The sequence below is a fragment of the Acomys russatus genome, chromosome 3, assembly GCF_903995435.1.
Source record: "Acomys russatus chromosome 3, mAcoRus1.1, whole genome shotgun sequence".
Taxonomy (NCBI): Eukaryota; Metazoa; Chordata; class Mammalia; order Rodentia; family Muridae; genus Acomys; species Acomys russatus.
The window spans coordinates 72,490,926-72,517,998 of record NC_067139.1 but is presented as its reverse complement, the minus strand read 5'-3'; the positions used below and the strand labels follow the sequence as shown (position 1 = coordinate 72,517,998).

Sequence of the window (27,073 nt, the reverse complement as noted above, 5' to 3'; positions counted from 1 at the left end):
TTAAAAAAAAAAAAAAAAAAAAAAAAAAGACAGCATCTCACTGGGTAGCCCTGGCTGACCTGGAACTCACTATGTAAACCTGGCTGGTCTTGAACTCAGTGATCCTCCTGTCTCTGTCTCCTGAATTCCAAGATTAAAGGTATGCAGCAGGACAGCAGGTAATTAATACTTTTTGATATTTTATCATAGGCTGGCACTAGGGTGATTTAGTTTCTTTCTTCCTCCTCCTCTTCCCCCACCTCCTCCTCCTCTTCTTCTCTCCTCCTTCTCTTCTTCCTCCTCCTTCTTCTCCTTGTTCTTTTCCCCCCTGTTTTTGGAGACAGGGTTTCCCTTTGTAGCCCTGCCTGTCCTGGACTTGCTTGCCAGACCAGGCTGGCCTTGAACTCACAGAGATCCGCCTGCCTCTGACTCCTGAGTGATGGGATTAAAGGTGTGTGCCACTGCACCTGGCTATATTAGTTACTTTTTTTTTGAAAATGAAATCACTTTAATACACAATATGGAAGAAAAACATGAAAAATTTTCATTAATACATGGTTTAGTTTTATTTTAAATATGCTTGGACATGGCCACTGTATGTGGAAGAAATTAGCTTTTTAATTTTTTTAGTTTTTACATATACATTTACATTATTATACATATTTACAATAAACTACCTATAGCAAGAAGAATGATGACATAATCAAGATTTATATAAATGTTACATTCTTAGTGTTTTGGCTATTTGTATTTGACAGCCTTTATATTAATTATTTTCTTTTTTTGTTTTTTGTTTTGTTTTTTTTTTTTTTAGACAGGGTTTCTCTGTGTAGCCTTGGCTGTCCTAGACTCGTTTTTACACCAGGCTGGCTTTGAACTCACAGCGCCGATCCACCTGCCTCTGACTCCTGAGTGCTGGGATTAAAGGCGTGCACCACCACTGCCTGGTTTATATTAGTTACTTTTAAGTGGTCAAGACCAAAATAAATATCTGACACACATACAAAAAAATGGATGGTTCCTGAAGAATATCATGTAAGGTGGACTCCTGGCCTTCACATTCATAGACATGTACATACACATAAATACCACCCCCCTCAAAACAAAGAGTGGGCCAGCTAGATGCTGTAAATGGTAAAGGAACTAGCCACCAAACCTGATGACCTGAGCTCCCTGCGTCTCGCAGGATGGAAGGAGAAGGCTGCCTCCTGCAAGTTGTTCTTTGACTTCCACACATGAGCCATGCTCTATGTTCTGATCAAAGACTTCTATTTAAGAGCTTACAAAAGAAAGAAGCGGGGGGGGGGGGGTGGCTTACAAGGCCAGCTGGGGCAGGGGTGCAAGCCTTTGATCCCAGCACTTGGGAGGCAGAGACAGGCAGATGTCTCTGTTTCAGGCCAACCTAGTGTACATAGCTAGCAGTAGCCAAGATTACAAAGTAAGACTGTCACAAACAAAGAGCTTCTAAGGATTAAGCTGAGAGGATAAGTGGGGTGTGATGTGAGACTGAAAAGCTGGGGACGACTGCAAATGTTCATGAAGTGTCTTTTTTTTTTTTTGAGTATTAAAAATGTTCACAATTGGTTAATGTAATGATTACACAACTGTCAACATTAGAGCAACTTTTAGACTATATACTTGAAATATATAAGTTGTTGGGAATGTCCAGGCTACTCTGAACACATGAAGCTCTTTCTAAACTACTAAGCAGAGAATGCCTTTGTGTTTTACTGTTGCCTGACTGTCCATTGCATGGACACACTGTCATTTACTTCCCACTGATGGGCTTGCAGGTTACCGTCAACCTTCCTCGGCCACACACAGGGCCGCAAAGCGTACAAGCTTGTATCTTTAATACCATTTGGATTTAATTATTATATTTAATAGCCAAGTCAATGATATCATTCCTACTTTATCCAGGGAACTGACACAAATAAACCGAGTTGCTATACCAATAGCATGCAATGTGCCCTGACAAATAGGGAAGGGAGGAGAATGCAGGAAATGCTGCTTCTCACTAGGACGCACACATCAGGATGTGAGCAGAGACACCCTGCCCAGGCTGCCCTAATAAACAGGGTAATGAAACAGATGACAAACCCTTCTAATAATAGAGATTTATAGAACAATCCTAATTAACAAGGACTTTGGGGACTGAAGATCTCCAAGTTAATTTAATTTTCTGGTTAACTAAGGAAAAAGCAGAAAGTCTTTTTAGTTGGAAATTCTTCTAAATGTATTAACATAATATATTAATATACCATGACATCCCTGCTTTAATTAATTTATGGAACTCAATGAAAATTTTCTCAGAGAATAGAGAATCTTATGGCACATCTGAATATCATTATCTCAAACATTAATTCTTACTGTAGTTCCAAGGTCTAAGTCTTTCATGAGAAGCAGGCACAGTGGGATGGTGGGCATGTTTGCATTAAAATCTAAAACCAACCTTGGTTCAAGTTTAGTTTGGGCTCAGCCTCTCTATTTAATACATGTTTATTAAAAGCTTGTCTCACGTCAGGGACTGTATTAGAGACCAAACACGGCCATGTCAGTAGTGCAGACCAAACTTTGGCTTTTATGGGGCCGACATTCTAGGAGGGCAGGCGCAGGCTGTTCAAGTAAAAAGTTAGCAGGAACGGGCTGAGTTCTCAGTGCAGGTATCAGGAGCAGTGAACACGCGCTGAGACCAGGTATGACAGGGCAGCAAAGTTAGTTTAGGATGTGAAGTTTGACTTTAGCTGAGGAAGCGATATTTGAGTGACAAAGGAGCACACCAGGTGACAATCCAAGTCTAAGCCACGTGAGTGCAGAGGCGTGGGCTAGCAACATGATGGGTTAGCTACGGTAAATGTGAAATCCGCCTGTAACTGGAGCACAGTGAGTGCAAAGGTTGGATTTTTGTTTTTGAAGCCCAAGGACAATTTTTACTAGAATTTGAAAGAAAAACCTCATGGCAGAAAAACTTGTAGGACTTAAAGGCTGCCTGGAGAACAGAGAGAGAGGAAGTGAGAACAATGCCATTTTAAGTTGGCATGAAGGTCAGACACATGGCAAGGAGGGAAAACATGGACGCACCAACACCTGGGAAGCCAGTCAGGCATGGTGATGCACACCTTTAATCCCAGTACCTGGCAGGCAGAGGCAGGAGGACCTCTGGGCTCAAGGCTAGCCCACTCTACAGAAAGAGTTTCAGGACACCCAAGGCTATACAGACAAAAAAAAAAAAAAAAAAAAAAGGAAATCCAAACTGTTAGGAAATTTGTGCTTAGAAAATAATAAATCACATTCTTTCTTAATAATTTGGGAAAGTGGCCAGAGTTATGAAACATGGCTGTGCACGGAAGCTCCTGCTCCGCTCCCCGACTCCTTGAGCCAGGTTCTTGCTATACAGCTCAGGGTGGCCTTGAACTTGCGGGTATTAGCTACCATCCCCAGCTCAAAACTGTGCAAGTTTGATAGAAGATACCATTTTTTTTCTTTCTTTTTTTTTTTTTTTTAGTTTTTCGAGACAGTTTCTCTGTGTAGCCTTGGCGGTCCTGGACTCACTTTATAGACCAGGCTGGCCTGGAACTCACAGAGATCCACCTGCCTCAGCCTCCGGAGTGCTGGGATTAAAGGTATGCACCACCATGACCGACAAAGATACCTATTTTCTATAGTCATAATTCATATATACATATATGCATATATACATACACACATACATACATATATGTATATGTGTGTATATATAAACATATTTATGTTATGAAACACTGTACCAAAGGAAAAAAATCTAATATATAATTTTATAACGTAGGAGCTTACTTTCTTCAGCCAGGCAACAAGTGCTCATTGAACAATAAGGTACAAGCTCTTTATACTCTGCTAGGTTCCTTGGAGGAGAAGAGACACACTTGAGAAATACTCAGATATGATCCGTTTCTCAGAGTGCTTAAAAGTACTCAAGGAAACCTGGCTGGGTGAGAAAATCTGAACCATCAGACAGCATAACACCTGCTGTAGCTGCAAGGGGAGCTGGGAGGGAGGGAGGCAAGGAGGAATGGAGGGAGGGAAGGAGGGAGGGAGGCAGGCAGGGAGGGAAGGAGGGAACAAGATGAGCTTAGCCAACTCAGATGGCTTCATGGAGAAGAGACTTAAGAGCTGGGCGTGGTGGCGCACGCCTTTAATCCCAGCACTTGGGAGGCAGAGGCAGGCGGATCACTGTGAGTTCGAGGCCAACCTGGTCTACAAAGTGAGTCCAGGATGGCCAAGGCTACACAGAGAAACCCTGTCTTGAAAAACCAAACCAAACCAAACCAAACCAAACAAAAAAACCAAACAAAAACAAAAACAACAACAACAAAAACCCCCCAAAAAGGAGAGACTTAAACTAGCTTTGAGGATGTGGCAAATGAAGAGAGGGAGAGGAAGCTGCTGATGCTTAGCAGGAACACACATATATAATTTCTGACAGAGTCTTGGTGTGCAGGCCACACTGCCTCAAATAGATGAGCCTCCTGCCTTAGCCTCCTGAGTGTTATGATTACACATGTATTCCACAATGTCTGTTTCTTGCTTTTTTTTTTAACCTTATATTTTATTTTTGTGTTTTTAAAACAAGGTTTTTCTGTGTAGCCTTGGCTGCCCTGGAACTCACCTGGTTCTTGCTATTGTTTTAAGTAGTCTCAACTAAAAAATTTCCCCTAATCAGCTTCTTATACCAAGGCTTAATAAATATGCTACAAGATGCACAAATCTGTTTTTCTTTTCTTTTTTTAGGTAGTATCTTGATATGTACCCCTGTTGGTCTGTAACTCACTATGTCACTCAGGCTGGTCACAGAAATCCTGCCCCAACCTCCTAAAAGCTAGGATTATAGGCATGCACTGCCACACTGTACCCAAACGTATAGACACTGTAAATGAACCCTGGCTTTCTTGTCACATACGTACTCTGTGTAGCCCACTGCACATCAAGTTCTAGAACCATATAGCCCAGTGCCTCTGCCCATAACTACCAAGTGATTTAGGCTCAGGAGCCACAGGTAGCTGCGTGGCCGGCATGCTGACAGGTATGGAATGTACTCACACTACAGAGAGGCCAATGCTATAAATATTTTCACTACTCAGGACATTTATGTCCTTTCAGAGCCAAATTTCTACTCAAACAAAAAGAAAAGCTAAAAAGGCACCATTCTACGTTCTATCACTGTAAATACTGCTTGGGGCCAGGAGGATGGCTCTGTGGGTAAATGTCTTGTTGTACAAGCTTAGGGGTCTAAGTTTGGATCCCCAGAATCAACATAAGGCCAGACAGACACAGAGGTACAAGTTTGTTTCCTCCTTCCCTGCGTGCACAGCATGAGTATCATGGCACTCTCCCACGCCCCGGGGCAGTCAGAGCACAAATCTGTAGAGTGGGTTCTTTCATCCACATGTACATGGACCATCCCACTGACCTGATCACACTAGCTGAGAGGCGGAAGGCACAGACTCCTCAGGTGCTAGGGGGCCAGTGACCCCTGCATAGGTTTCAATAAACAAGAGGCCTGCCTTAGACAAGTAGAAGGTGAGGGCAACATAAATGCACACAAAAGAGACTTAAAACAAACAAGAGCCTGCAGCGCAACAAAACAAACTAGTAAATGTGTGTACAAAGCGTGTTTCTCTATACCTGGCTTCTGACCTAGGCTCACGTTTAGCACATTTTAAAAATTCCTTCATGTTGCTACGAATACCGCTCACCCATTCCTATTAACTGTGTAGTGGCATGCTGCAGCCTCCTCATAAGGCTGAATCTGCACATATAAAATGCCCCTCAAATCTAAGTGAGGTGCCAGGTGTAGCTTCTCATGCCTGTAATCCTGGAACTCAAGATGCTAGGGCAGCTGAGAGTAGATGACAAGCCTGAGGTATAGGCTGAGTGTGAGTCCAGCCTAGGCTACTGAAAAAGACCCGTGTTAAAGTAATAATAATAATAACAACAATAAACAAATACCCCTGATCTCACCAAACTAAGTTTGGCAGTGTGAAGTCAGGTAGGGTAGGAGTATTGATTCATATAGCTACAGATCTGGGATCTCTTTCAGGCTATGTGACCATGAGACATTTGCCACAACACCATTGACCCTGTCAAGGGAGTACCCTCATCCACAGTGACAGAGCAGAGAGAAAAGAAGGTTTGTAGCACTAGAATTCATTTGTAAGAAAGGGCAAGCAAATCTAGTGATTAATCACTAGGAAGAAAATCTAGCTGTATACTAATACCTAACTGAGAGGGGCAACTTTGCATGCCAGAATAGGATGGCCCCTTCCTTGAATTTCTCATGTGATAGTTCTTCATCTCATTCAAGAATAAGCAAGAAATGTTAAAGAATAGGGATATCCTTCTCCACTCCTCCCCGTAGAGCCAGCATGGGAACCCCTGGACCACAGACTCCCCTGTAACGCCAGCATGGATACCCCTGGACCACAGACTCCCTGTAAAGCCAGCATGGGCACCCCTGGACCACAGACTCCCCTGTAACGCCAGCATGGATACCCCTGGACCACAGACTCCCTGTAAAGCCAGCATGAGTACCCCTGGACCACAGACTACCTGTAAAGCCAGCATGGGTACCCCTGGACCACAGACTACCTGTAAAGCCAGCATGGGTACCCCTGTACCACAGACTCCCCGTAAAGCCAGCATGGGTACCCCTGGACCACACAGACTCCCCATAAAGCCAGCATGGGTACCCCTGGACCACAGACTCCCCGTAAAGCCAGCATGGGTACCCCTGGACCACAGACTCCCCGTAAAGCCAGCATGGGTACCCCTGGACCACACAGACTCCCCATAAAGCCAGCCCCTTTACCACAGACTCCCCGTAAAGCCAGCATGGGTACCCCTGTACCACAGATTCCCCATAAAGCCAGCATGGGTACCCCTGTACCACAGACTCCCCGTAAAGCCAGCATGGGTACCCCTGGACCACAGATTCCCCGTAAAGCCAGTATGGGTACCCCTGGACCACAGACTCCCCTGTAAAGCCAGCATGGGCACCCCTGTATAAAAGACCTCCTCCCATTAAGCCAGCATGAGTGTCCCTGGATAAAGGACTCCCCACCTTAAGCCAGGTGTGGAGATGCACACCTGTCACCTCAGTACCTGGAGTCTGAGGCAGCAGGAGGACTGACATGAATTTGAGGACAACTTTGGCTCCCTGGTGACTTCAAGTCCAGTCTAGGCTACAGAGCGAGAGCTTGTCTCACAGACCTAATAACAAGAACAAAAGTGAAGTCCCTGTATAATTCAGGCTCGCCAGTATCCACGGGGAGGCTAAGGAGAATAAGAGAAGAACGTTAAAACGGATGACGCCCCCGCACAGAAGCAAGCTGGCTGTCGTCCTGCTCCGGTTGCCGCACTTCCCCCAGGAACCAGATTACTCCGTCTCGGCGCCCTAGCTCCCTCCTCAGACACTATTCTCAGTGTCTACTACTCTTGCGCCAGTGAGACGGCTCAGCGGGTAAAAGACTGAAGACCTGAGTTTGCTCCTCAGGGTCCTCACAGTGGAAGGAGAGACCTGACCTCCACATGCATACCGAAACATGCTCCTGACCCCCTCAACTGAGAAAAAGAAGAGCAATGAAAAACAAAGAAACAAACAAACAAAAACATAAAAAAACAAGCCAGGGTTTCTCTGTGTAATAGCCCTGGCTGTCCTGGATCTCACTCTGTAGACCAGGCTGGCCTTGAACTCAGAGACCCGCCTGCCTCTGCCTCCCGAGTGCTGGGATTAAAGGCGTGCGCCTGGGGATACTGCTTTTGTTAAGCCACAGTTATTTCTTCAATAAACAGAAGCCATTAGGCACCGATCCTTCAGTTTGCTACTTACACCAAACTATTAACTTTCCATCAAATGGTACAAAAATCAGTGTCTTTGTTTCTGAGGTGGACGATGGGAGATGATTCACCTCCCAGTTTAGGAACACTGTCCTCTAGCATCAGAGGACATTATGCACACTCTAGTCTACGCAAATGGCACTGCTCGGTGTGGCCTGCTCACAAGCCACAATACTGTTTACACTCCTTCAGGTGACCCAGAAACCATGCACAAACTGGCCAGCCTCTCAGTCAGCACTCTAAGGACCTTATCCCTAATTGTGTGGTGGTCTTGTCACTGCCTGTATCTAGATGAAAAAAAAAAATTGTGTCATGCTAGTTAATTTTTAGGAAAACAAGGTAATGCAAAAAAGGAAGAAAATATCATTTTTGATGTACTAACGACCTCTGCCTGGACAGAGAGACAGCTTTCCAGTATGGGTATCAGTTTGTTTTCTCTGTTTTCTTCTCTCTCCTCTTTTTAGGGACAGGTCTCACTATTTAGCCCATGCTGGTCTTGAACTTGAGGCCTTTTTGTACATAGAGGACTATGCTACCGGCCCTAGTCGTTAGTCTGTTTTAATACTTATAGGCAGTATGAGCCGTGTGAGCTCTAAGTCGCAATGTAAGTGTCAGTCATTACTTTCCACTTATCTCTAGTGGCTGTTGACCAGGAAGCTGGGTGGTTGAATCAGAGTGTCTTAATGGGGAGGACCCCATTTCCTGATAGCAGTGCTACCCCTACATACTGTGGGAGAGAGGGGAGCTTTTTAGTCCTCAAAGGTAAGAAGAGACATTGTGGGAACTTCAGGGAGACACAGGCATAAGCCTTTACAGCATGTAAAGCCTGTGTTGGACTGGGAAAGAGGAAGACATGGACCTTCCCCCAGCACACTCAAGGTTGTTAAAGAAGTCCCTGGTTATATACTTAAAAGTTCAGCAGAAGAAAATGCAGTAGTTTAAACATTGCAAGTAGCCTCGTACCCTAGGTACCTAATAAATGTTGATTGACAGAACTTAAGAGATTTAAAAAATAGGAGTCAAGTTTATTTTCCTGGTAACTTAATATTCACACCTTAAAAAGCTTTAGTGTAGGGGTTGGGGAGACGAGGACATAGGCTGTCTTGGAGCTGGAGTTACAAATGTTGTGAGCTGCCCAACATGGGTGCCTGAAACTGAACTGGAGTCCTTTTCAAGAGCAGTGTGTGTTTATAACTGCTGATCCACCTCTCCAGAACCAATTTCTATATTCTTTTTTTTTTTTTTTAAACAGCGGGGAAAGAGGGTGGGGGTGGCAAGGTCTCAGTTTGTAGCCCCAGCTGGCTCCATACTCACAGACCTGCCTGCCTCTGCCTCTACAGTGCTAGGATTATAGGCATCTACCACTGCACTTAGCTAATTTCTCTGGTTTTGTTTTGTTTTGTTTTTTGTTTTATAAGACAGGGTTTCTCTGTGTAGTCTTGACTGGCCTGGACTCACACTGTAGACCAGGCTGGCCTTGAACTCATAGCCTGCCTCTGCCTCCTGAGTGTAGGCGTGCGCCACCTTAGGGCTATTTTTTCAGATAGCAAATCACCAAGTAGATCCTCCACAATGTGTAACTAGTTTTGATTCAGTGATGGTCAATGTGAATAAAATGGCAGTACGGATCCACAATGTGTAACTAGTTTTGATTCAGTGATGGTCTATGTGAATAAAATGGCAGTACGGATCCACAATGTGTAACTAGTTTTGATTCAGTGATGGTCTATGTGAATAAAATGGCAGTACGGATCCACAATGTGTAACTAGTTTTGATTCAGTGATGGTCTATGTGAATAAAATGGCAGTACAGATAGAGACCAATGATGAGCTCAAGGTAAGAAAGCTTTGTGGAAACCAGTTGCTAATTGTACTTTGATAATTAAATACACAAACCTATGATCCTTTTAGGCTCACCTAATTAGTATTAAACGAGTTTACTTAATTACAGCTGTAAATTAAATGCATAGGGTTTGCCTCATCTCAGAATAATTACATGCGCATTGTAATGTGAATTATGGAACATTAATTTGAACTTTATCGATTATTCCCTAAACAGAGACTGGGGCTCATTAGGACAAAGCTATTATCATAGCAGTTTTGATAAATATCTTCAAAAAAAGATTCCTGAATAATGTCTGCATAGTTCTTCAAATGAGAGGTATATATTTGAGTCTCAAATGGCTTAGTACATTCATTTACTGCCAAGTCCAGTACAGAACAATGTTCTTGCAAAGGCATTCGGTTAGAGGCATGCACACGTTTTATAGTAGAAGCTGTGATTATATTTTTAAAAGGTTCTTTAGAATTGTGTTAAGTAGTTACAGGTCAAACTACTCTACCAAGCTCATTCTCAGCTTTGTTTGGAGGGAGGAAGTGATAGATTATCACATCAGGAAAATGTGCTATGTTTATTACAGGCAAGAAAAATAGGAAAAGGAATAGACTCTTACATTTTTATCCTGTGGATACAGTGATAGTTCTGCCCCTTCCTCTACAACAGGAGAGGAGAGGAAAGAAGGGAAGGAAAACTTCAAGTTGTCAATGTAGTTTTGGTTGGTACGTTTGCCTTCCATGTGCAGAACCTAGCTTTACTCTCCAGCACTGTTTTTTTTTTTCTTTTTTCGAGACAGGGTTTCTCTGTGTAGCCTTGGTTGTCTGGGATTTGTCTTGTAGACCAGGTTGGCCTCGAACTCACAGCGATCCACCTGCCTGTGCCTCCCGAGTTCTGGGATTAAAGGCCTGGGCCACTACTGCCCGGCTCTCTCCAGCATTCTTAAGTCTGTGTGGTAGCCCACACTTGTGATCAACCCGAGCACTCAGGAGGTGAAGGCAGGCAGAGCAGGAGTTCAAGGTCATCTTCAGCTACATAATGAGTTTGAGGCCAACCTAGGATACAAGAGACCCTATTTCAAAAGAAATAAATTAAAATAAAAATCAAGACTGTTGATTAGTTGGGAATAGCCTAGTTCAAATGAGGCTCGTCTAATATGCAATTTAATATATTTTAATTTGGAGGAGGAAGAGAGGGCAACTTTAACCAATATTTTAAATATTAAAATATTTAAAATACAACTTAGTGAACAAGCCTTAGACTTTTTCCTTAGGTATAAAATAGATTTAAGGAAAAATGACATTTTCTTTTTTATATACATATAATTTAATTTTATGTGCATTGGTGTTTCATCTGCATCTATGTCTATGTGAGGGTGTCAGATCCCCTGGAACTGGAATTATAGACGGTTGTAAGCCGCCTTGTAGGTGCTGGGAACTGAACCCAGGTCCTCTGGAAGAAGAGCCAGAGCTCTTACTGAGCCATTTTCCCAGCCCCTGAAAAATGAGATTTTTCATATTTAAGATACACAATGTTTAGATAAGCCTCCTGCTGTAGATGACTTACATGCACCGTTGTTTCTCAGGCTCCCCTTCTTACAAGACCACGCCCACTGGTCACGTTAGCAGCCAAGCTTACCCAGTTTGCCTGCATCTTCTTGGCTACTTCATGGAGGCAACACTTGGCAGGGGACTGAGAACAACAGCCTTGCTGGGTAGGAGGTGGTTGGGGTGGGGGGTGTCTACCCAGTTCCTGGAGCAACAGCAGCAGCCTGAGCAGACAGGGCAATGCTTTCTTCTGCATTTGGCATTTCAAACTGACCACCATAGCCTTTTTCCTTGGTATATTTGTAATTTTCTGCCATTTTCTTCCTTTAAATACTGCCTGAAGGGAAGATTGCGGCATAATAAACCTGTTTTAATTCAGCCCAATTTCGGCTTAAAGCAAACATCTAATTATTTGTGATTAATTCTAAAGAACATAACCTATGCTCGTGTTTAGTGGGTCTACGCTAGCGGCTTCCCTCAGCTCTCTCTGCCTTTCAGCCTTCCTTTCCCCATGTTAGCTTAATCTTCAAAGCAGCTGAAGAATCTTAAACACTGTTCTCCTCCTGCACAAGATATCTGTATTGTGCGACTCACATTTGAAGGGGTTTATATTATTAGCCTTGAATAATGTGCTCAAATTCAGATTAAACTCAGACTACTCTATAATAAATGACAAGCTGCATGAGAGCACTGTAATCCAGGCAACCGTAATTATACAATTATTGATGAAGTTCCTGTTGATAAACAATGCAAACATTAGGAAATACTATTTTGCAATTAAATGGTGAAGAAAGCTGTTTATTGCCTTCCATTCCATCCTCCTAATAAGACTGGAGTTGCAGATGTTCGTGTATCGCACTGATGTTAAATGGTGCACGATGCTCTAGGTGGTTCCCACAACCTTGCTTTGTCTACTATGAACTGACTCAATTGATATGATAATAGAGAAAAGAGTGGGGGCTGAGCTGGCACAATTTGCATAGCCTTGAAATTTGCCATTACTGGATAGCCAAGTGTTCCTGAAAGTTCTTGTTTAGTTGTCACTGACAACAATGTGTTAGACAAACAATGTTTTGAAATGAACCACACAGGTGGGAACACCACTTACGGAGGAGGCTTTTATCCATCAAACAAGGTACTCATCAGTACACTTACAAAGCGAACAACTGGGAATTTTGCGATTTCTTTGGGGTGTAATTGTTATTGGAAAGACAGCAGCAATTATTCCTAAGTACAGAGATGCAACACTGGCAGCTCTGACGTGATCCAACACAGAACACCTCTCTCTTTCAAAACACATTCCCATCTCTTACTAAATACTGTCATATTTTAGTTAACAAATAATAAAACCACCAGTGTTACTCAATATTGCATTTTTTTTCCTTTTTTTTTTTTTTTTTTTTTTGGTTTTTCGAGACAGGGTTTCTCTGTGTAGCCTTGATTGTCCTGGACTTGATTTGTAGTCCAGGCTGGCCTCGAACTCACAGCAATCTGCCTGCCTCTGCCTCCCGAGTGCTGGCATTAAAGGCGTGTGCCACCACGCCCGGCTCAACATTGTATTTTATTTGTAGATTTATATTAAATATTAATAATCACTCAACAGAGGAAAAAAGAGAAGGTTCCTGAGAAACAACATAGGGCTGAGCAGATGGCTCAGTGAATAAAATACTTGCTGAGGAAAAATGAGGACCTGAGCCGGGCCGTGGTGGAGCACACCTTTAATCCCAGCACTTGGAGGCAGAGGCAGGTGGGTGAATCTCCATGAGTTTGAGGTCAGCCTTGTCTACAGAGTGAGGTCCAGAACAGCCAGGGCTAAAAGAGAGAAACTCTGTTCAAAAAACAAAAACAAAAACAAAACCCAACCAACCAGCCAACAACAACCTCCAAAAAAAACAAAACCCCAAAAACCAAATCACAAATGAGAATCCCTAGAATCCATGTGAAAAGCTGGGCGTGGCTATAGCCCCAGCACTGGGGAGTGGGAAAGGGAAACACAGATAGGTAGGTTGCCAGAGCTTCCTGGTTAGCTAGGCTAGACTACGGGTGGTGTAGGCTTAGCGAGAGACCCTGACTTAAGGGATACAATAGAAGGCAATCCAAGAAGATACCCAACGTTTGTGTTGTCTTTATCTTCCTGTGTGCATACCACACACCCACCCCTCCACCCACATACAAAAACCATAATAAAAATAAAATAATGAAAACCTATGCAAGAGCTGGGCGTGGTGGCGCACGCCTTTAATCCCAGCACTCGGGAGGCAGAGGCAGGTGGATCACTGTGAGTTCAAAGCCAGCCTGGTCTACAAAGCGAGTCCAGGACAGCCAAGGCTACACAGAGAAACCCTGTCTCGGGGGGGGGGGGGCAGGGGGAAACGGGGGAAGAAAGAAAGAAAGGAAGGAAAGAAAGAAAGAAAAGAAAACCTATGCAAGAATGGTGGCAGTTGTTCTGATACATTGTCAAAATGGGGCACCACCAACACTGCGGGAAACTGCACAACTTCACTTAACAGCAAGAGGAGAATTAGTTGAAAATGCCATAAATATAAAGGGGAACTAGAAATCTTGGAGTTTAACATTTATAGGCATGGATGAGGAACAAAAAATATAAGAGGGAGTACATTTACCTAGAGGGGAATGAACAATTAAAAAGGTAGAACAATTAAAAAAAAACTTTCATCCTAATGAAGATGTAATACAAAACAGGAAACACAACGAGAGGCCCCTGTATCACCCACCTGGAGGCCAACAGTTAAATATTTAACTCCCTGCAGAGCAAAGTCCCACATGACTAGTGGGTTAAGACACAGGAAGGGGCAGCGCATGGCTATAACCCCACTATCAGGAATTTAAGCACGAGGATTGCTCTGAGTTTAGGGTGAATCTGGGCTTAAGTGACTTTGAGGCTAGCCTGAGCTATACATTGTGATATCCCTCTCAGGGGGTAGGTAAAGGGCTGTTGAATGAGAATATGAAATAATTTAGAGAAGTGTCAGGTGAAAGAAACTGTGCAAACATGGGTTAATGTGTTCAAAGGCACCACAGTCTCTTGTTGTTTTGACAGGCTCTCTCTATACAGCCCTGGCTGGCTATGTAAACTTGCTATGTAGACCAGGCTGGCCTTGAACTCACATGGACTCACTAGCCTCTGTCTCCCAAGTGCTGCGATTAAAGATATGAGCCATTATGGCAGGTTTATGAGGCTTTTTTTTTTTTTTTTTTAAATATTTCTTTTAGCTCTTTGGCTTTTTGGTTTAGTTGGTTTAAATAGCATATTTCATTTTAAAGACCAGTTTTATTATAGGAAGAGTAGAATTAAAACCGGAAGGAAAATGGGGCCATTGTATATTATATTAACTGTCCCTCTCCGCTGGGCCTGTCCCTGTGGGAGAACTGCAATCTGCTCATAAGGACTGTATTTTCTACCCAATTGCTATCAGGCTGGGTTGCATGACTTTCTTCAGCTAATGAAATCTGAGTGGCAGGGATACAAGAATGTTACTAACAACTGCTTGACTGAAATACATCAAGCAAGTTCCTAAGAGGAGCTGCCCTGCCATGCCAGCTCAGAAGGAAGAGCCGATGGCGCAGTGCTTAGCTAACCTGTAGCGGACAAGAATGGATTAGAAAGGTGTCTGATGTAAGTGACGACGGTGTCAAAGAAGGAATGGTAGGTGGCTTTAACCTAGCTTGATTAACAAAGGTAGCAATGAATAAAGTTTTGTTTTGCTATTATTGGGTACACGTGTACATGATATTTGTGCGTGTATTTTGGGGGGGCTCGGGGGGTTGTGCCATAGCTTCCACGTGGAGCCTAAAGAGAAACTCTGTGGAGCTGGTTTTCTCCTTTCACCTTTAGGTGGTTCCAGAGATCAAACTGATCAAATTCAGGTCGTCAGGTGTGGTGGTTTGAATGAGGATGGCTCTCCAAAGGTCATCCATTTGAATACCTGATCCCCAGTTTCTGTTATGGAAGGATTAGGAGGTGTGTCAGTCTCTCTACCTGATCCCCAGTTTCTGTTATGGAAGGGTTAGGAGGTGTGTCAGTCAGTCTCTCTACCTCCTTCTCAGGGATCAAGATGTGAGCTCTCACTGCTCCTGTGGCCACGCCTTTGCTCCACCATCATGGACTCTAACTCTCTAAAGCTGTTAAGCCCCAAATTAAACTCTTTATAAGTTGCCTTGGTCATGGTGTTTTATGACAGCAGTAAAAAAGGAATTAAGACACCAGGCTTGCACAACAAATGCCTTTACCTGCTGAGGCATCTCTGGCCTGAAAAAAAAAGTTTAACCCTAAAATAACTCATAACCCTGAACATAAAGCACAGAATGACTGTGTACTTGATGCTTTTTGTTTATTTTTGTTTGTTCAACACAGTGTTTCTCTGTGTAGCCTTGACTGTCCTGGACTTGCTTTGTACACCAGGCTGTCCTTAAACTCAGAGATCTGCCTGCCTCTGCCTCCTGAGTGTTGGGATTAAAAGCGTGCATCAACACCACCCGGCCTGTGTACCTGAATTAAAAGATGCCTTTAATTTATATGATCTGAACAATTATCATACTAAATATCCAAGAGAAATCCTTAAGAAAAATACTAGGATGAAGTGAAGTGAGGTGGCACACTCACATGGCTTGTATCTGTGAGACGGAAGCCACAGGGTTAGGAGTCCATAGTTAGTCTTTCCTACGTATCTTTATATCCCAGAGCAACCCAGAACAAAAACCACCACCAACAACAAACTGATATAAATCTAAGTAGGTTTTAGAAACTTGTAACAACAGTGGTGGTGTACGGGATTCAGAAGAACTGTCTTATCAAGAATACTTGGACATAATATACATTTAAGGGCCAAGAGTGTGTTGCTCAGTGGGCAGAGTGCTTGCCTACCTTGCATGAAGCCCTACATTCAATCCTAGTATGCACAAAACTGGAGGTGGGAACACACAGTTATAATGCTAGCACTTGAGAGGTAAGGGCAAAAGGCCCAGGAACTTAAGGTCTTTTATAAAGAAAATTGAGGCCAGCCTGGGCTACACAAGCACTGCCATCCTCCCCCCAAAATATATAATTATTAAAAATTTAGGCTAGGGGGCTCAGCACTTCCCTGGCATGTGCAAGACCCTGGGTACCATCTTCCACATCAAATAACAAACAACTAAAAGCTGGGCGTGGTGATGCACGCTTTCAATGCCAGCACTTGGGAGGCAGAGGCAGGCAGATTGATGTGAGTTCGAGGCCAGCCTGGTCTACAAAGCAAGTCCAGGATAGTCAAGGCTTCACAGAGAAACCCTGTCTCAAAAAACAAAAATAAAACAAAACAACAACAAAAAAAACTCAAACAAACAGAAAGAAGGAAGACTCACCAGGCTAGGATACAGAGGCAGTACCTCGGGAGGCGAGCTTGGTGTTTTACACCTGGAGGAGAGTTTGGAACTTAGAACCGTCCCCAAGAGTTCCAGTACAGACACTCTTCATCTAAAGCTGGGAACCTAAAGAACTAAGGGTGGTGAACGAGACACAGGAGAACATGGTAATAGACTGTTGCTGACTTTCTAACCATCAGAATTCCTAAACTCAGATTCAGATGACTCCAGTGTGCCTGTGTTCCCATGCATACATGAATGTCCTAGGTTTCAAGTTATTTCTCCAAACAACTGTATAAATTAAGCATCTAGCTCATGAAAAAAAAAAAAAAAAAAAAAAAAAAAGCAATATGAGGAGGCAAGCAGATAATTAACTCTAGCAGAGATGACACAAGAGAAATTAGCCTAATGCTGCTCAGGCAAGTCCACTAAACAAACTCTGAAAGAAACACACTTATTAGTCAAGAGTTAAAAACCAGCTGGGCAGTGGGGATGCACGCCTGTAATCCCAGCATTTAGGGAGGCAGAGGCAGGTAGATCTCTGTGAATTTGTGGCCAACATGGTTTGCAAATTGAGTCTAGGCCAAGGCTACATGGAGAAACCCTGTCTCAAAAAACCAACAAGATGAAACAAAAACTAAAACAAACAATCAATAACCAAAACAGCAACAGTCAGAGAGATGGCTCAGTGGGCAAGAGCACATGACTCAGGAATGGTTCCCAGCACCCACATGGAGACCCACACCTGTCTGTAGTTCTAGTTCCAAAGGATCTAATGCCCTCTACTGGTCTCAGTGGGCACTGTGTGCATGGGATACAGAGACATATCTACAGAGACATACATACATGCAAATTAAGAAATACATATTTTAAACAGAATTTCACGAGAGTAGTGGAAAGTATAAAAATGAAAACTGAAGCTGGGCATGGTGGTGCGTGCCTTTAATCTCAGCACTCGGGAGGCAGAGGCAGGCGGATTAATGTGAGTTCGAGGCCAGCCTGGTCTACAAAGCAAGTCCAGGACAGCCAAGGCTACACAGAGAAACCCTGTTTCGAAAAAAAACCAAAAAATAAGACAAAAGAAAAGAAAACTGAAATAGGGAACACTTTAGACAGGATTAGCAGATGCTTTGATTCAACTTAGAAAGCAAGTGAATTGGAAGGCAGATTGGAAGAAGTAGGCAGGATCAAGAGCAAGGAAGTACATCTTACCACAGACGGCTGAGAGTCTACATGGCTCTCAGGAACTGAGATCGGCAAGCTATACACTTTATGAAGGATGGTTTCCGCCCAGCAGAAAGGGATTCTAACTAGGGTTTAAAAACGGGAATGAGCGGATTGCTGGGTTCGGAGTGTTTTAGAGAAGATGCCTGAATTGAGTTAGCAATGAGATAGATGGTCCCTAAATCCTTTTCAACTTTAAGGCTCTAGGATTTCATATAGATTCAGGGAGTGAACAGGGAGAAAAATTAAACTGAAGTGCCCCAGGAGAAAAAGTTTGGAAGAACATGGTGTGACCCTAGATTTATAAAATTCTGTAGTATGTATGCATGTAAGAAAGATGTCTGGAAGGATAATCACTAAATTGTTAACATTTGTTCTCTCTGGAGGGATGTGCGGTATTTTATATAAGGAACTATGCTGAGGAGAGCAGTTCTCCTGAGCTCAACACAGTGCAAGGACAGTATTGCATTAGGGTAGGGCTGCGCAAGCTTTTTGGCTTCAGTTCCTGTAGTACTTTACAAAAATTATTGAGGCCCTAAAAACCCTTGTTTGTTTGAGCCATAATATTAATAATTGTTATGCTATAACTTAGCTGGGCGTGGTGGCTCACAAGTATAACCTTAACACTTGAGAGGCTGAAGAGAGAAAGTCAGGGAACTGAAGGCCAGCCTGAGCTACAGGGAAAGCCTTGTTTCAAGCACAGAAACAACAGCAGCAGCAGTGGCGGCCACCACCAAATAAACCAACCCCATAAAATCTTGCTGTATTCGAAATTCAAACGGACAACTTAAAACTATTAATATGCCTACCTTAACCTGTTTTTTTAAACGAGGACTATATATTTCAAACAAAATTTTATTCAGAAATGTAGAATTTACATTTTTCTGGGTGTATATGTCCAGGTGTTCATGTGTACACTCAGAAGTCAGGGGTCAACATCCACTTTCTCAATTGCTTTCCATTTTATTATGTTGAGACTGGGTCCCTCACTAGACTTTGCAAATTTAGCTAGATTAGCAGGCCAGCAAGCCCAGAGATCCTCTCAAGACCATTTCTTTCTTTCTTTTTTTTTTTTTTCCCCTCATTTTTTTGAGACAATGTTTCTCTGTGTAATAACCCTGGCTGTCCTTGAACTCATAGGGAGCCACATGCCTCTGCTTCCCACGTGCTGGGAATAAAGGCATGTGCCACCACAGCCAGCTCTAATAATATTTAAAACATTATTATGAACTATTATGAGATATTTCATAATATATATATTTGTTCATTTGCCTAATTTTTTTCAAGATAAGGTCTCATATAGCCCAAACTGGCCTACAACTCACTATGTAGCCAGGTACTGAATTCCTCATCCCCCTGCCTCCCGACATCCCAGGGATAGCAGGCGTGTAACACTAGGATAGCTTGCTCGTGTTCATTTGAGATGAGGCTTTGCTACAGAATCTAGGCTTGCCTCAAACTTTTAACCCTTGTGTCTCAGCTTCTCAGGAGGATTTCTTGTTTTGACTTCATAGAAGAAACTCTTTGAAAGAGGCTTGGAGCCTATGCTCTTGTGCTGGGATGGTAATCCTGCGTATCTATGCTCTTGTGCTGGGATGGTAATCCTGCCTATCTGGACAAGCTGTGGTTTCTGGGAAAGTATTAGATCTGATAATGCTCACAGGTGCTGCCAGGAGAAACTCAGGGTCCTATAACTTAGAAAAGGAGGATCCCAAACAGTGCTGAGGTGAGAATAACCTAGCTTTGAAGAACATGTGCATGGGTGGGTGTGTGCGCGTGTGCCAGCCAGAGGTTATGCTAGGTACCTTCCTTGGTGGCTCCCCACTTTATTTACTGAGGCACTGTCTCTTACTGAATACAAAGTGCTCCAATTCCAGTTAGTCTAGTTAGCCAGCTTGTTTTGGAGACCCCCGTCTGTCTCCTGAGCACTCGTCTACAGGCCACGCCTGCCAGGCTTTTGTGCATACTCCACGAGTCTGAACTCCAGTTCCAAGTTTCCCATGTTGGGCTTAACTTGTGACTCTTCTGCCTCATCTTTTCAAGATGGTGGTATAGGTTTGTGCTATAAGCTCAGCTCTTTTAAATTTTTCTTTCTTTCTTTTTTTTAAGGACATGTTCTTTCCCTCTTCTTTCCTCTGCCATACCTGACTCAGTTTTGCACCATGTCTTCTCACAAGGTGCTCAGAGTCATGCAATTCATGGCCAAGAAGCAAAAGCCAAACCATCCTATTCCTCAATAGATTTGGATGAAAACTGGTAGCAAATTCAGGTACAACTCAAAGAGAAGACACTGGAGGAGAACAAGGCTGGGTCTTTAAGGATTCATACAATAGCAAAACTAAGGTTTATACTGAATCAAGGTCATCAATCCTAGTGGATGTGGTTCAACATTTTAATCTTGGGCAATGTGGTCATAGTCACGTTTAAACCGAGGATACAGTTTGCCAAGTAATAAAATGTACACACACACACACACACACACACATACACACACACACATACACACACATACACACACACACATACACACACACACACACAGAGGCAGGTTCTTTCAAACTAGTCACCCCTCCACCCCCAACCCCCAAGGACAAAGGTTCAGAGCCCATACCATCCTCTGAAGGGCATAACTTATCCTGAGTTACCAGAACAATAATTACAACAACCTTGAAGTTCTCCCACTAGGCTGAGAAAAATGTGAAGAGAATCAGGCACTGTGCTACACACCGATATTTTCAGCATCCTAGAGACCACAAGATTTATGCTCTATACTCAAAACATTTTTATTATGATGGCCTTATTAAATTAATACCTACAATAGGGGTTCTTAAGTTATAGTCTGTGGGCCAAATGTGACTAGCTGCCAACTTTGTAAAGCTTTACTGGAACACAGCCACATCTATTTGTTTACACGTTGTTAAATATGGTTATTTCTACACCACAGAGGCACAGACAAACCTCTGTGATAGAGATCACGAGTCCTACAAAACAGAAAATATTTACTGCTTGGCCCTTTATAGGAAGTTTGCCTTAATACAAGCATAATATCTAGTGGAATCAAAAGAAACATTGGAGGCTTTCCTGGCAGTTTGTTCATTTTATAGTTGAGTAAAATGAGACTCACAAACATGAAAAAGTGATACGAGGAAAGCAGAGCAGACAAGTGGAAGCCTCCTAACACATGAGATTTCCTTTGCTGTTCCCTAGCATATCACAGACAAGGAACACTCTGCCTGAAGCAAGAGTCCTGCCGAGTCTCTTAAAAGTCACATATGGTCTTGGCACAGAAATTGTTTTTTCAACACCTGGGTAACCAGGCTGTGGCAGTCTCAGGAGGGCAGCAGTGCCCTCAGCGTCGGCTCTAGCCAACCCCTGAGGAGTTAGATCTGAGAAAGAGCCACTTTAAAGGCCCTGCCTCATTAGTCCCTGCTGCCACCAATCTAGCTCAGAGAAAATTGATCCTTCCCCCACGCCTGCTGCAGCAAGGCCAGCCTTGGGTAAAAAGGTTTTGTTCATAGAAGATTTGCTAATTGAGTCATCACTGTATAATGAAACCCCAGAGCTTCAGCCAGTACCAGTCCATGTTACTTTGGGGTAGCAAATTTGTACATTTGCATCAAAAGAAGGTTCTTTTAGAAACAATTGGCAAGTGTTTTTAAAACATGAAAATAAGACATGGAAAATACACTGTATTTTACATGACACAATCATTCTTGCTACTCTGATTGTAATGGCGAGCCATTTTTATGTTCTGATTTGCTTATGCTTATTGAAAAGTCCTCAAATCCTAAGTGAGGCAATTTCACAAAGCAAATGAACCCACTCACTATGTTGGCTTAGTTTTCATTTAAAACGCTACATAAAGGAGTATAAAGTTGCTGCATCAACCTCCAGCCCCTGCAGTAGAGCACAGGGTCCTGAGCATGCTACCGAAGGCTCTACTAATGAGCTGCATCTCTGGCTTCTACAGCATCCAGACCTCAATGATGGCATCACATAAATACCATATTTTACTTATAGTCTTTTTTTTTCCCATTACACAAAAATGACATGAACGCCTTCACATGTAGAAGTTTCTGTATTTTTGAATAGTACTAGTATATAAACATTTTTTGTGTGTTTTTTCTTTTCTTTTCTTTTTTTTATTTTTGAGTCTTCTTTTTCCCTTTTCTTTTTGTTGAGACAGGGTTTCTCTGTTAGACAGAGCCCTGGGTGTTCTGGACTCTTTGTAGACCAGGCTGGCCTTGAACTCACAGAGATCCACCTGCCTCTGCTTCCTGACTACTGGGATTAACGGCATGTGCCGTGACTGCCTCTGGCTGTCATTGCTTTTATATGGATAATGGTACAGGATGCAAAATATATCTGACTATTTTAAGATAAAATTCCTTTTTTTGGCCTTTTATAACCGAGTTTTTTTCTGTATAGCACTGGCTGTCCTGTACTCTCTGTAGACCACACTGGCCTCAGACTCACAGAGATCTGCCTGCCTTTGCCTCCTGAGTGCTGGGATTAAAGGCATATAGTATCTATTCTTCTCAGTTTGATATGTCCTCTATCTGATTTTAGTTTTTAACAGCTTGAAAATTTCAAAAATCTGGTGCCAATGATCAAGTATCAGTTCTAAGTTCAAAAATGTACGGTAAGCATCTCCTGCTCAGAATTCCATTCCTGACTCACACCCAATGGTATTGTTCAAAGCACAGGCCCTGGGTATTCACTGTCACTAAATTTTGATCTTCTTTCCTGCTGCGAGCATCTGATGGGATCCTCACTCTAACCTCGCTCTTCAGCTAAGCAGTTAAGTCTCACTGTAACTTAACTTTCTTTCTTGTGTTATTCTCTATTAATTTTCTCTACAAGAACTATCACCCAGAAGTACCTGTGTTTTCTGGAATTCATAATAATAGATTATCCTGAGACCTGTCACTGTAATAGTAGCTGTAAAGTAGCAGGGTGCAGCCATGCTGCTTTGGGTCTTGTCTGTGGATGGTTCTATATCACTGTAGCATTACTGAGTGGTTACAAAAGGGGGCGGGAGCCGGGCGTGGTGGTGCATGCCTTTAATCCCAGCACTTGGGAGGCAGAGGCAGGTGGATCGCTGTGAGTTCGAGGCCAGCCGGGTCTATAAAGTGAGTCCAGGATGGCCAAGGCTACACAGAGAAGCCCTGTCTCGAAAAAAAAAAAAAAAAGGGGGGGGGGGCGGAAGCTCGTAAACCTAAAATAAGTACTTTCTAGACCTTTAGGGAAAAAACAGTTGACTTTTATTGATGAAGCAAGTTGACTGTGTCCACTGAAAAGACTCATTCTTGTTTTTCAAATAAGTTGACTAAATAATTAGTCACAAATTCCAAACTATCGCAACAAGGACAATGGAGATCTTTACTCCGTTTTCCCAGCCTTGTTTGGGTTGCTAGAAAACTACTGTGACATGAGTAACTCAGGGGTCATCTGGGTTTTCAGGCAGGCAGGGCCCATGTTCTGAGTTTAGGGTTACCCCTGCTTGGTTAGGATGAAATTTCTCATTTGTTTTCTACTTGACACAGATAGACAAATTCTTCTAGCTAGTTAAGAGTGAGCCAGAGAGATGTAACTGTAGATCCAAAGGATCTGCCATTCTTTCTGGCATCTGTGGGTACCTGCATGCATATGGCATTTACACACACACAAATAAAAATAATAAAAACAGCCAGGCGGTGGTGGGACATGCCTTTAATCCCAGCACTCTGGAGGCAAAGGCAGGCAGATCTCTGAGTTCAAGGCCAGCCTGATCTACAGAGTGAGTTCTAAGATAGCTAGGGGTACACAGAGAAACCTTGCCTTGAACCCTTTCCCCTCCAATAAAAAATATTAAAAGGAAAAAGAGTGTATACTTTATATCAAATATTAGGCAGGCCACTTGAGTCAACTTGGGTGTGCTCCAAAGAAAGAAGGCATGAAAAGGGGCATTTTCTCCTACAACTAACTGTCTCTCTCTGCTTAACTCTGACTGCTCTCTCCAGGTGGCCAGTTAGATACATTGTACCCAGTTAAACTGCCGCCTGAGGAAAACTGATCTGGGAAAAAGCTTTTTCTACCTTTATCTAGGTTGGAAGTTAGTTTGCTATATTCATTAATATTGCTGGGCAGCAATTAATTTATTCTCTGCTCACTATACATTCCACTCTACAAATAAATAAACACATAATTTATTTATTTTACTATTTATGGGCATGTAGTTTGTTTCTATTTATTTTGGTCATTACAAATAAAGTCACTGTTTTCTACAGTAAAAATCAGAAAAGGAGCTGGGCACAGTGGTGTATGCCTTTAATTCCAGCACTCAGAAGGCAGAGGCAGGCATATCTCTTTGAGTTTCAGGCCAGCTTGATCTACAAAGCAAGACTCTGTCTCAAAACAAAAACTAGAAATACAAAAGGTTAGTAAATAGAGTTAGTAAAACAAACCATGATACATAGGTAAAATGAAGTATTTTGAGCCCAAACCATATGCAACAACCTCCACAAAGGATTTAGCAGTGAGGCATGTATGGCACGGGAACCTGACCTGAGTGTGGCATTGGTCGACTCTGGCGCAGAAACTGAACAGGTGCGAACAGGAACAGAAGTGGGAATTTCATTTACGTGAACATGTGACACCACAAAATCCAGATTTATTAAAACTTATAAAAACCCATCAATATAATGGACATATTTTTCCATGATAATAAAAATATGTTTATGACTAAACTAATTTCCTACCTTATGGCTACATTAATAAATTCTCTAGGACTGAATATTTAGGCTAGAATGAGCACAGATTCCCGATGAAATGATATGGAGCTGTTTCTAGAACAAACAACAAATTGAAAATGCAAAAAGTAAAAGAGAATCAAGAGTTTGTAACTTTTTGAAGAAAAAGGAAGATAAACTAGAAAGTAGTTGTGTAAGTGATCATGAGAGTGAGGAAATGCAAACAGCAGTGTGTTGTAGCACTGTGTTGGAGGATCTGCCCTCCACTTTTGTGCTCAGCTAGTGTCTCAGAATGAAGGATTATTTGGAAATGAGTTTCGCTATAACCAGTCAAGATGAAGTTTTACTGGGTTAGAGTAGCCAATTACTGGAGTCCTTCCCTTAAGAGAGGACAAGTAGCTACAGGAAAACAAGAGGCAGGGACTGGAGTGACACAAAGAACAGGTTGTAGTGTTGCAACCATAAGCTGGGGGCGCAAAGAAGTGACAGCTAGGAGTCTCTGGATGCAGACCTCTCTGCATGGAGGGATTTCCTAGACTATTTGCGCCTCTAGAATTGGAATAGGATAAATTCTGTGAAGTTACAGAGTTTATGTTAATCTACTGTGGGAAACTAAAATACCGAATAATGAAATATTATATAGCAATGTAAAGAAATGAAATATCCAAACATTCTATAGCATGGAAAAACCGTATAAAAATATGGTAGGTAGGAGCAGACCACATTTACTATAAGACCGCCTTTTGTTTTGTTTTGTTTTTTTGAGACAGGGTTTCTCTGTGTAGCCTTGGCTGTCCTGGACTCGCTTTGTAGACCAGGCTGGCCTCGAACTCATGGAGATCTGCCTGCCTCTGTGTCCTGAGTGCTGGGACTAAAGGTGTGTGCTACCACTTCCCTGCATATAATACGATCTTAAGGAAATTTGTAGAATAAGCAAATGCATAGGGACAGAAAATAGATTAGTGGCTGCTCAGGAATGGGGCAGAATTGGGGGAGAAATAGTTTCTTTTAAAGATGATAAAAATGTTCTAAAATTAATTGTGATGACTAACTATCCTGTGAATGTGTTAAAAATGCACAGACTTGTATAAATTAATTTTAATTTATTTTTGTTTTCTTGAGATAGGATCTGGTTATGCAGCCCAAGGAGTAACATGTGGGTGGACTCTTCCCAAGGGCTGGGATTGCAGATGTCCAAACATGCCTAGATTTAAATTATAGAAATTCAGTGGTAATTCTATAATGTGTGAGTTATATATTATATATAGGCATGATGAAGCTAGAATAAAAGGAAACAAAAGAAATAGGATGGGCTGTCCACGAAAGGCTGGCTTTTGTGGATAGCTGTTCTGTTTTGCTGCTTTTTGTAGATACTGTATACTGTTCTTCATGATAGAGGAAGAACAGAAAAATGAGAGGGGAAACCAAACAGGACAGACAGCACAAGTGCTCTCTCCGCCCCCGCCATGCGAGTGCTGGGATTAAGGCATACGCCACCACACCCAGGGACACGTCTGATAGCGTGGCTTTGTGAGTGATTCCTGAGGAGCTGGAGGCTTAACTCATGCTTACCTTGTTCCACCCAAACACCAAACCCAAGCCAAACAACCAAAAATCACAGGAGGAAGCTTTCCCCATAATAGATCCTACTCAATAACGCATGAAAGACAATTAAAAAAAAAAAACATTATATGACAAACACCACAGAAGTAAAGATTATTATGGCAAGATTAATCAAAAGAAAGACACCAAACCGCAAAGTCTCTCTTCGTTAGTAATTTATTCAAAAGTATAAAAAAATACCAACTCCACAGTGGAGAAACTTGGCAGAGACAGCTTTCAACAAGTGAAGTGACTCAAAACTGTTGGAGCTACTATGTACTCAGATGTTAATTGCTTGCCCCTAAGATCTATGTATCCAAAATGATGAGGTTGAAGGGTAGAGATGGCTCAGAGGTTAAGGGCACTGTCTGGTCTTCCAGAGGTCCTGAGTTCAATTCCCAGCAACCACATGGTGGCTCACAACCATCTATACCCTCTAATGTCCTCTTCTGACATGCAGATAGAGTACTCATATACATAAAACAAATAAACAACATCTTAAAAAAACAACAACAATCCCCGCAAATGATGGGGTATAAACCTTGCTTCCCAAACTGTCCGTGATTAGCAAACAAAGCTGCCAACACCTTGCGGCTGGGCAGGAGAGGGGTAGGTGGAGCCTAGGTTCAAGGGCTTTGGGAGAGGAGGAAGGAAGAGAAGAGAGCAGGTCTCCCCATGGGTTAGCATGAACTAGAAGCATGCTCCAAGGATAAGCATGATGGAGCGAATCAACCCAAGTGGAAAACACGTGCAAGTGTTTATGGGGGTTATGACTGGGCAGTAGACAAGATAGCTTTGAGAGTTAATATCTGCCCAGCCCTAGGTATATTAACGTTTATTAAAAGTCTAACAAGTTTCTATATCTTTTATTTATAAAATAGCAAGTTAAGGCATAACTGCTGCCTTAATAATTATATGAATCA

General features: G+C 42.5%; 1 protein-coding gene and 1 pseudogene across 3 annotated transcripts in view; one reads left to right on the top strand and one right to left on the bottom strand.

Moving 5' to 3' along the window:
* Adk (adenosine kinase) overlaps positions 1 to 27,073 on the bottom strand; it is a 397,266-nt gene that overhangs the window by 27,729 nt on the left and 342,464 nt on the right. The gene's annotated exons all lie outside the window — the stretch shown is intronic.
* LOC127186538 (60S ribosomal protein L39-like) lies at positions 19,980 to 20,135 on the top strand (annotated as a pseudogene).